A 9789-nucleotide genomic window follows, 5' to 3' on the forward strand; every position below is an offset into this window, starting at 1 on the left:
ATAATAACAAAATCGGTAGAAAAAATAACAAAATCGGTAACGTTTTACCGGATATGTTAACAAAATCGATAAAGCACCCAATAATAATAAAACCGGTATAAATAATAATGTTTCCGATAATTGTTTACCAATTTTATTAAAAATATAATAATAAAACCGATAACGTCTTTTATTAGTCGTATATTAAGTTGATTGAACGTGAAATTTTATCGAAATTTAACCATGAGTGGCTGTTAAAGTATGGAAAGAAGAAACAAGTGTCAACATCCACCCACCGGACACAACGTGCATCTGATTGGATGTCCAGTTTTAAGCTAACTTTACGTTGCCTCTCCCACTCTCAAAGTCTCTCCTTTTGCTTTGAATTTCTTAACCCACACATGTTCCAATCCCTACCCTAATTTAAACTCCATCATTATCTTCCTTTAATAAAGCTAAAAATAACAACTTTGTGCATACAAATATATATTTGTTAGAAAAATAGGTTGTTATAAAATAAAGGCTAAATTACGCGTTAAATTATTAATTTTAGTCCGTTTTAGTATTTAACTTTTAATTGTTTCAAAATTATGTTTAAAGTTTAATTTTTATTTCATTTTAGTACCCTTTAAAAACTTAAAGTTAATTTTATAAAAAATTGAAATTTTAGCTTCTAGAATAGACCAGAACTGATACTTTAGGTATTAAACGCATAAATTTTTTAATTGTGAGATATTAAAATGAAAAAAAAATGTTAGGTATGATTTTGAATTTTTTTTTGAAAGTTTAGATACTAAAACGAACCAAAACTATATAAATATTGACTAAAATAATAAATCATATAAAAATAAATCAAATTATAGTTGTACGGTGGAAGAATCATTTTTTCAGAAGAAAATTTATCACAATTAGTATTATCGTGAAATAAACACCTTTCGAAGTTAACACTGCTCTTCAATATTTATATATTTAGATATTGATGTAAAAATCAATCGATATTATTCTTCTCGAAATAAATATATTTAAATTACGAGTTCAATGTATTTAATACATTGAGAGCAATATATACACCTAACAATTGTTAACATATATTAGATCAACTAATTTACCATTAATATACAAATATAAGTATTGAATAACAATGCTCTCCTATCATAAGTTGATCCAAACATTTGGTGGTATTAAATATTTAAAGTTCAACATTTTAAAAAAATTTAAAATAAATATATCACTTATAATACTTTTGATTCATTTGATATCACTAATTTATTTATCACAGTGATATTAAATCTATTATATATCCAATAATTTATACTATTTATAATGTTAATTGGTGTTACAAGTCAAATGACTTTAATTCATGTGAAAAAAATAATTTTAAAAATAAAACCAACAATTTAATAGGATATATAATGTATTGTAGTTTTTCTACCACAACATTAACTTTTATATACCATCTTAAAAGCTACCCATTGAGAAAATAACCTCATTGACAAAAAAATGCCTTATAATATACGATTTTAACCAACTCTTTTTGGATTTGCCAAAATGACCAACTAAATCGCAATGCGATCGATAATTCGCAACGCGATCTCCGGTATCGCAAATCAGTTTCCAGATTCGCAACGCAAACTTCGACTATCGCAATGCGAACTTGGACTATCGCAATGCGATAGTCAACTATCGCAATGCGAACTTGGACTATCGTAATGCGAACTTCGACTATCGCAATGCGAACTTGGACTATCGCACAACAAGGAAGTGGGAAAGCCAAGCCTTAAATACCATTCCCAATAGTGTTTCCAATACTATGTGGGATTGAGCATTACCAACACTTGTTTCCAATACAATGTGATTATTTAGGAAACAATTAACAATCATGCACCTTAAAACAACTGAATCAGCAACCAATTGCATTAGTATTATACGATTAAATATGTCATAATTAAAAGTCAATCTACAATCAATCGCGATTATTGCAATTTTAAGCAAAACATTCAAAAATAATATCACTATTTAAGGCTCAATCCCACATAGTATTGAGAACAAGTGTTGGTAATGCTCAATCCCACATAGTATTGGAAACACTATTAGGAATGGTATTTAAGGCTTGGCTTTCCCACTTCCTTGTTGAGTGATAGAGAACAAGGAGGACTCTCGCGCGCCGCCGCCGCCGCTGTCCGTCTCATCTCGTCTCGGGTCGGGTCGAGTCGGGTCGTGGTCATACCGTCTTCGACACGTCCGCGCGAATACTATCTTTTTAGAGAAAATTCTTAAAAAACAAATGCAATACCGTCGTTGCGATTTTGGACTATCGCAACGAACTTGGAATAAATCACAACGCGAACTTGGACTATCGCAACGAATTTGGAATAAATCGCAACGCGAACTTCGACTATCGCAACGAACTTGGAATAAATCGCAACGCGAACTTGGACTATCGCAACGAATTTGGAATAAATCGCAACGCGAACTTCGACTATTGCAACGAACTTGGAATAAATCGCAACGCGAACTTGGACTATCGCAATGTGAATATGTAAATCGCAATGCAATAGTCGAAGTTCGCGTTGCGAATCTGAAAACTGATTTGCGATACCGGAGATCGCGTTACGAATTATCGATCGCATTGCGATTTAGTTGGTCATTTTGGCAAATCCAAAAAAAGTTGGTTAAAATCGTATATTATAAGACATTTTTGGTCACTGAGGTTATTTTCTCTTATTTATATAAATGAATTTAAGTTTATAATAAATTATTATTTTTTATTTTTATTAATCTGGGTAAGTACAAAGCAATATCTGTTTAAAGATAAACTCTCAACCTTTGGACATCGAACGCTCACACCCCTGATATCTATGGTGTTCCAAACCCATCCTCAAGGAATAATAATAATTTCTTTACTACGGAGACCACTTGATTCGTGTTAAATTTCTAACATTTGTTACCTATATCCATATGAATCATTGATTACCAAAAAATTGATCACCAAATTAGTATCATATCAATTGAAAAGATCTAAAAGACCCAATTGTTTGACATTAAGACTTAATACATAAACGAAATTAAATCAAGATAATTAAAAAAGGGATTGACATAATACGACAAGAATAAAGTTGATTAATTATTTAATTACTTAGTGGGGTTTGCTTAAATTCTATGAAATGAGATGTATGATTGAAAATTAGAAAAAAAGATGGTAGGGGCTCCATTTATAGGATGGCATGACTAGTGCTAAGCATGTGGCCAAAAAGGTGGTTAATTTCACAACGGTTAACAGCAGCCTCCATAAATTTCTTTATGTTTTTAGAGTTAATTGAACCATATGTCCTCAAAGTACAACTCTTATTTTAAATCGGTCCCTAAACTTTTAAATTTTCTAATTTCTCCCCTAAACTATGACTATTAGTCTAAATTAGTCCTTAAACTTTTGAACATAACAATTTCATCCCCAAACTATGACATTCATTCTAAATTGGTCCCCAAACTTTTTGAACATTCCAATTTCATCTCAAACTATATGTATATACTAATCACATCACTTGTTAATAAAATCGACTAAGTTATATTATTATATGTTTAAAAAACAAAATTTATGTTAAATTATGGTTGAAACTAATTATATATTTGGATGAACTTGGGAATGAAAGTGTAATATTATAATGTTTGGGGACTAATTTAGAAATAAGGTCATAGTTTAGGGATGAAACTGAAATGTTCAAAAGTTTAAGGACTAATTTAAAATGAGAGTCATAGTTTAAGGATGAAATTGGAATATTCAATAGTTTAAGGACCAATTTAAAAAGAAGATTATAGTTTGGGAACATATGATGCAATTAACTCTTTTTTATTAGTATGAGATGACTATAAAGTAGAATTTATTCGAAAGACTCTCAAATCATTTGATAATGAACACTCAAACACCCATGCAGACATTGTGCTCAAACTCGAGACCTCTAGAGATTTCAACCATCCTTTTAGCTATTGAAGTCGCTTGATTTGTGCTTTATAAGATTTTTTTTTTAAATCTGTGGTAAATATAAGGTAATATATGTTTAAAGACTCTCAATCATTTGACAATAAATATTCATATATCTACATATACTATGCTTGAACTCTAGACCTCATGAGATAACAACGATCCCTTAACAATCTAGGTCGGTTGATGCGCGCTCTATAAGTTTCTTTTACATGAATAGAGTATGTATTTAACGAGGGAAGGGAATAACTGGAGACATTTTTGAAAACATGGAAAAATAGATTTTTGGAAACATTGAGACATATTCTTACTGGGTATTCTTAATGGGTAATGGTGAAGATTCGAATAAAAAATTATGATTTTATATTCTACTTTATGAGATCTTTACACTAATATATCATATATTTAAAATGATTGAGAATGCTTAAAGTAAGCTACTTGTGAATTATATTGAGAAAAATAGAAAACTTATATCTCAGCGGTGGGATAATAAGTGTGAGATATATATATATACATGAACTAAATTAGCTGACCCTATTCTCATATATAATGAAGTAAGGGGGAGGTATGATAGTAGGCTGCCCTCAACGCTAGGTTGAGTGCAGCTTCAGTGGAAGACATCCATTATGAATTGCCCTCAGTGGGACTCGATCCCACGATCACAAGGTTAAGAGCCGTGCGCTCTACCAACTGAGCTAGATGGACAATTCAAGCTTTACCTCGTTCGCATTTGTAGGGGGTTCAAATCAATGTGAATTTATCCTAATAAGGGTTTGGGGTGCACTTTACGACTTGGGTCATCTGAATTTTCTTATAATTTAAGTATTTTTGTTATATTTTCTATTGATGATCTAATTTTATAAATCTTTAAATCTTATAATTTTAAACTCTTAAATTCTTACAATAATCTTATAAATTTACGTTCCCCGTATAAAATCTTGCATTTGTCCGAATCATTTGCTGCCAACACCAAAATCTTGAAACTAACCCACTACCACCCAAAATCCATTACCGTATTTGACAAAATACCGTTTTGAGTGTAGTTTTGTTGAAATATTTTCTGATAAAATAAAATAAAAAATAAATCAGAATTGAATGAGGAGGCATGCATGTGGTTACAGTGTAAAAAAGCTATCGGCATAGCTATCAAAGTTGAAAAGTGAGAGACCACATGGTGATGCATTCAATTTGTCCAACTTTTTCTTTAGCAACTTGGTTTTCGGTGCAAATATATAACCCACTTATATAATGTATCTTTTTAGTTTTTATACAGTTTTTGAATCGTTGGTTGAGTGAAAATAAATGATTTAGATTAACAATATAAAATGAGAAGATGTTAATCGAAAAAATAAAAAGTTAATCTCAGTAATCTATTTTCACTTGTCTAACGATCCTAAATTCGTGTAAAACTAAACAAAAGTTATATTGTATAAGCGGATCTTAGCTTATTGACAACATATACACACCTTACAAGCCTAGCTATTTGAATCTAAATCTTTTAAAAAATAATATTTTTTTTTACTGCTAAAATCATTAAACGAATTATTAAAGAAAACTTAAATTCTCTTTAAAAATAGAAGATTGTTTAACTATACTAAATAAATAAGATTATTTCAAGTATAAAGTTTAAAGTCTTGTTTTATCTCCCCTTCATCTAATTAGACTATGCTTCTTTTTACAGGGGCATGGCATTGACATGCACCATGTGTTATAGATTTAAAAATGAACAAAAACACACATAAGAAAAGGACATGCATGCATTGAACAAATTGCATATGATTTACCCATGCATTATAAACCCACATGGAGGGGTCATGCCTTGTCCATTAACTCAAAGAAAAAAGAAACACTCAACTAAAAGGCAAAGTAATTGTGTGGGTGGACACCTACATTTGATCACCCAATATGTAAAAAAAATTGTTAGAAAAAAATGCATTAAAAAATACAAAGACAAACTATGTTATTTATATCATCAATTAGTATATGTAACATTTCATATGGAGGAGAAATGAACACACATAAGTCCATTTGATTGTGCGCACCAACGGGACGAACTCAAAATTTTACATCAGAGAGTGATTTATAAAATTTTAAGGGTAAAATCAGATTCTTAGAAAAAATACAAAAGAATATTAAATATATGAAATTTATACGAAAATGATTGTCTCTACTCGTCTCTTCGATCCATCCACGCCGACTGCAATCAAAGATCAATTAAATTAATTTTTTTTGGGTATGGTGCATTGAACCCATCTTTTTAATGTCTCTTTGAAAGAAGTTCGTTTTCTTCTTTGTATTTGATACCAAAATATCAAAGTATAAATGATGCATAGTTTGATATTTATGACCAAATTGCATTTTTTATTGAGAGATGTTAAATGTATCTTCTTTTATTTGAGAGGAAACACTTCCCATAATTGCCGCCCCTTTGTCCATGTGCTTAATGCTTTTTTCTTCGTAATTACAGTTTCGACCATTGGATTTAATTTAATTTCATGTAGATTACAATATTTAATTTAATTTAATTTGATCATTCAAAAAAATTTATTAATAAATTATGTGTTTTATGTTAATAAATTAAATAATTTTTAATAAAATTATCTAACATTTTTTACATATCATCATTGAATGATATACGATGGATAATTCAAATGATTTTTCGTTAAATAATTAAGTTACACATCATTTTTTATTAATATAATTAGTTTTTTAATATCTGATTAATGATTAGTACAATTCGAAACCGGTTAATTAGCTGAATTGATAAAAAAAATATTTAATATATTAATATTAAATGCATATTTTAAGCTTAAATTCATTAATAATTAAGACCTAACTATTTTTTAATCATATTAAATGTATTAAATTATCGAAAGTTAATTAAATTTTAACTCAAATAGAAAACACATCTATTAAACTTAGATTAATCTGACTAAAATAATTATAAAATATTTTGATTAGTTCAGTCACCGATTGAATTAACTGAACTTTATTTAATTCGATCAATACTTTTCGTAAAAACGTTTAATTTAATTAACAGTCAAAAGAATTTAATTAATTCGGTTAATTGAAAATTTGGTCAATTCAATAGCGAAAACGACCGTCTGAAGACTAAGGTGGTGTTTGTTTTCACTGTTTAAGGTCTTCAAAGCTCTTATGTCTGCGTCGTGCAGACCACGCGCAGACATTGGGCTTCGTAGACCGTTTGTTTTTTAGAAGACATAAATTCTTCTAACGTCTGCATATCCTCTTCTTGGCGCAGACGTGGATTTATGTCTTCAAAGCTTTTCTAACCTCTTCAAAGAACTATTTTTGCTATTAATTTTTTAAAAATTATAAAATGTCATTAAATTTAATGAATTATTACAAAATAGTCACTATAATGTTGTAATAAATTATAAAAGTTCGATAATATAATAATTATTTTATAGTATTTAGATAAATTTATTAATAATTTTATAATCTTTTAATAAATTTAATAAGTATTTTATAATTTTTTAAACTTTATTGACGAAAATGATTATTTGTATATAACTCAACGATATCTAATATACTTTATTTGAAAAAATATATTAAACTTAGTAAAAAATATTATACAATTAAACTTAGTAAATTTTTTTATATATAAAAACTTAGAAAATCACGGGGACATACAATTATTAGCATTAAAAGATAAAATAAATGTTTTAATAAAAAAAATATTCACACTATTGAAAAATCTGATTCTTATCATTTAATTCTGGTAAAGTACGAAAGTCCCTTTATATAGAATAAAAAAATAAAAAAATAATATATTTCTTCTAAATAGAAAAATACTAATTGATGTATATTATATGGAGTATATATATATATTTTTTATGTTACTAGAATCGGATTGTACCACTCAAATAAATTAAGATAATTTAAATGATATTATAAAGTTGAGTATTGATATATTTGTGAATCAATAATAATTGAGAATTAAAATATAATTTTTTAACAATTACTTAAACCGAAACAAACAGATTGAATTAAAATCAAATTGATTTCATTATATACAAATGATCATTTTCATGAATAAAGTTTAAAAAATTATAAAATATTTATTAAATTTATTAAAAGATTATAAAATTATTAATAAGTTTATCTAAATACTATAAAATAATTATTATATTATCGAACTTTTGTAATTTATTACAACATTATAGTGATTGTTTTGTAATAATTCATTAAATTTAATGACATTTTATAATTTTTAAAAAATTAATAGCAAAAATGGTTTTTTTAGTATAGTTTAAAAAATCAGTTTATTTATATTTCAGTTTATTTTAGCAGTTTGCAGACATTAAAAAACAAACAGTATTCTTCTTGCAGACTGCAGACTTTGATTCACCTCTTATGTTGTAGATGACTGCAGATATGGTCCGCAAACTGTAGACATTTTACCTCTACAAAAACAAACACCACCTAAGTAACTAGCCAAATTTGAGATGCAGCTGGGAGGACTGACACTCTCCCAATTACAGCAGGTCGGCTGATTTAATCCAATGTGAAAGATATTCTCGGCCCACAATTCTCATCACTTTTCTCCAAAAAAAAAAATAAAAAACAGTCTTGTCGTAAATTTATCAACTAATTTTAGTAATAAAAATATTATTTTTTAAAAAAATTATATTCGAATAATTGTATCAGTAGGGTATCTACCGTCAAGAATTATGAACAAATACATTATTAGAGGTGGCAAACGGGTCATTCGGATCGGATTTGGGTCGGATCATTTCGAGTCGGGTTATTTCGGGTCAAGATTATATCTGGTTTAATTTTTTCGGGTCGGATCGAATTTGGTTCAGATAGTTCGATTGTATGGTAAATCGGGTTAGGTCGAATATCAAGTCAGGTCAATTTTCGAGTTGGTGATTATCAGATCAGTTGTTTTTCGGTTCAGATTAATATTGGATCGATTGATTTTATGAGTCTGGTCAATATCGGGTCGGGTCAATATCAGATTAGTTGACTTTTGGGTTAGGTTAACACCAAATTGTTTAGATTTCGGGTCAGATCAATATCGGAACGGTTGATTTTCGATTTGGGTTAATGTTTAGATCAGGTCAATTCGGGTTGAATTGGTTATCACTGAATTGTTTAGTTTTGTTACATTTTAGTATTATGTCGTTAAAACTTAAAGAACATGTTCACCAACCGTCGCATCTACAATTGTCGATCGTCGTATCTGTTAGCAATGAAACCCAAAATTTCCAACCCACATATTTTTTACCCTCTAAAAGTGATTCCACGCTCTGTTTCTATAACCCCTAGATTTGGCCTGGAAGTTTTGACTGAATCTAGACGGTCACATGTCGTATACAGAAATCATTTTCAGATTCAAAATGCACTTGAAATTCATTTCGGTGAATAAAATATGAATAACGGTGAAATACAGAAATACATACGGGTGAAAATATACATATCATCCAAGGTCTGTATGAAAACATGTTCATAACAAAATGTTGGTAATATAGATACATAAGCAGTAGTAAAACACGTGTCACCAAAATATAATAGAGATAGGCGTAAGAAAATGTATAGTAGTACAAAAATTGGAGAATGATCGATCCTCCTGATACCAAGTCTACTAACCCACTGTCTAGTATCTGAAAAGTTAAAAATTAAGGAATAAGCTAAAAAGCTCAGTGTGTTCCTTGTGTGTATAAAAACATACAGATAAAATATTTCGGTGAAAGTTAAGTATAAAATAGGTTTTGAAAACATGTCCACTACCCCTATCCGAACAACAGAAAGTGTAGGTTCCCATGAGCCATACACCTACCTGTACACTCGGTAAGGATCTTATA

Source organism: Hibiscus syriacus, unplaced genomic scaffold (assembly GCF_006381635.1).
Source record: "Hibiscus syriacus cultivar Baekdansim isolate YM2019G1 unplaced genomic scaffold, ASM638163v2 tig00110467_pilon, whole genome shotgun sequence".
Taxonomy (NCBI): Eukaryota; Viridiplantae; Streptophyta; class Magnoliopsida; order Malvales; family Malvaceae; genus Hibiscus; species Hibiscus syriacus.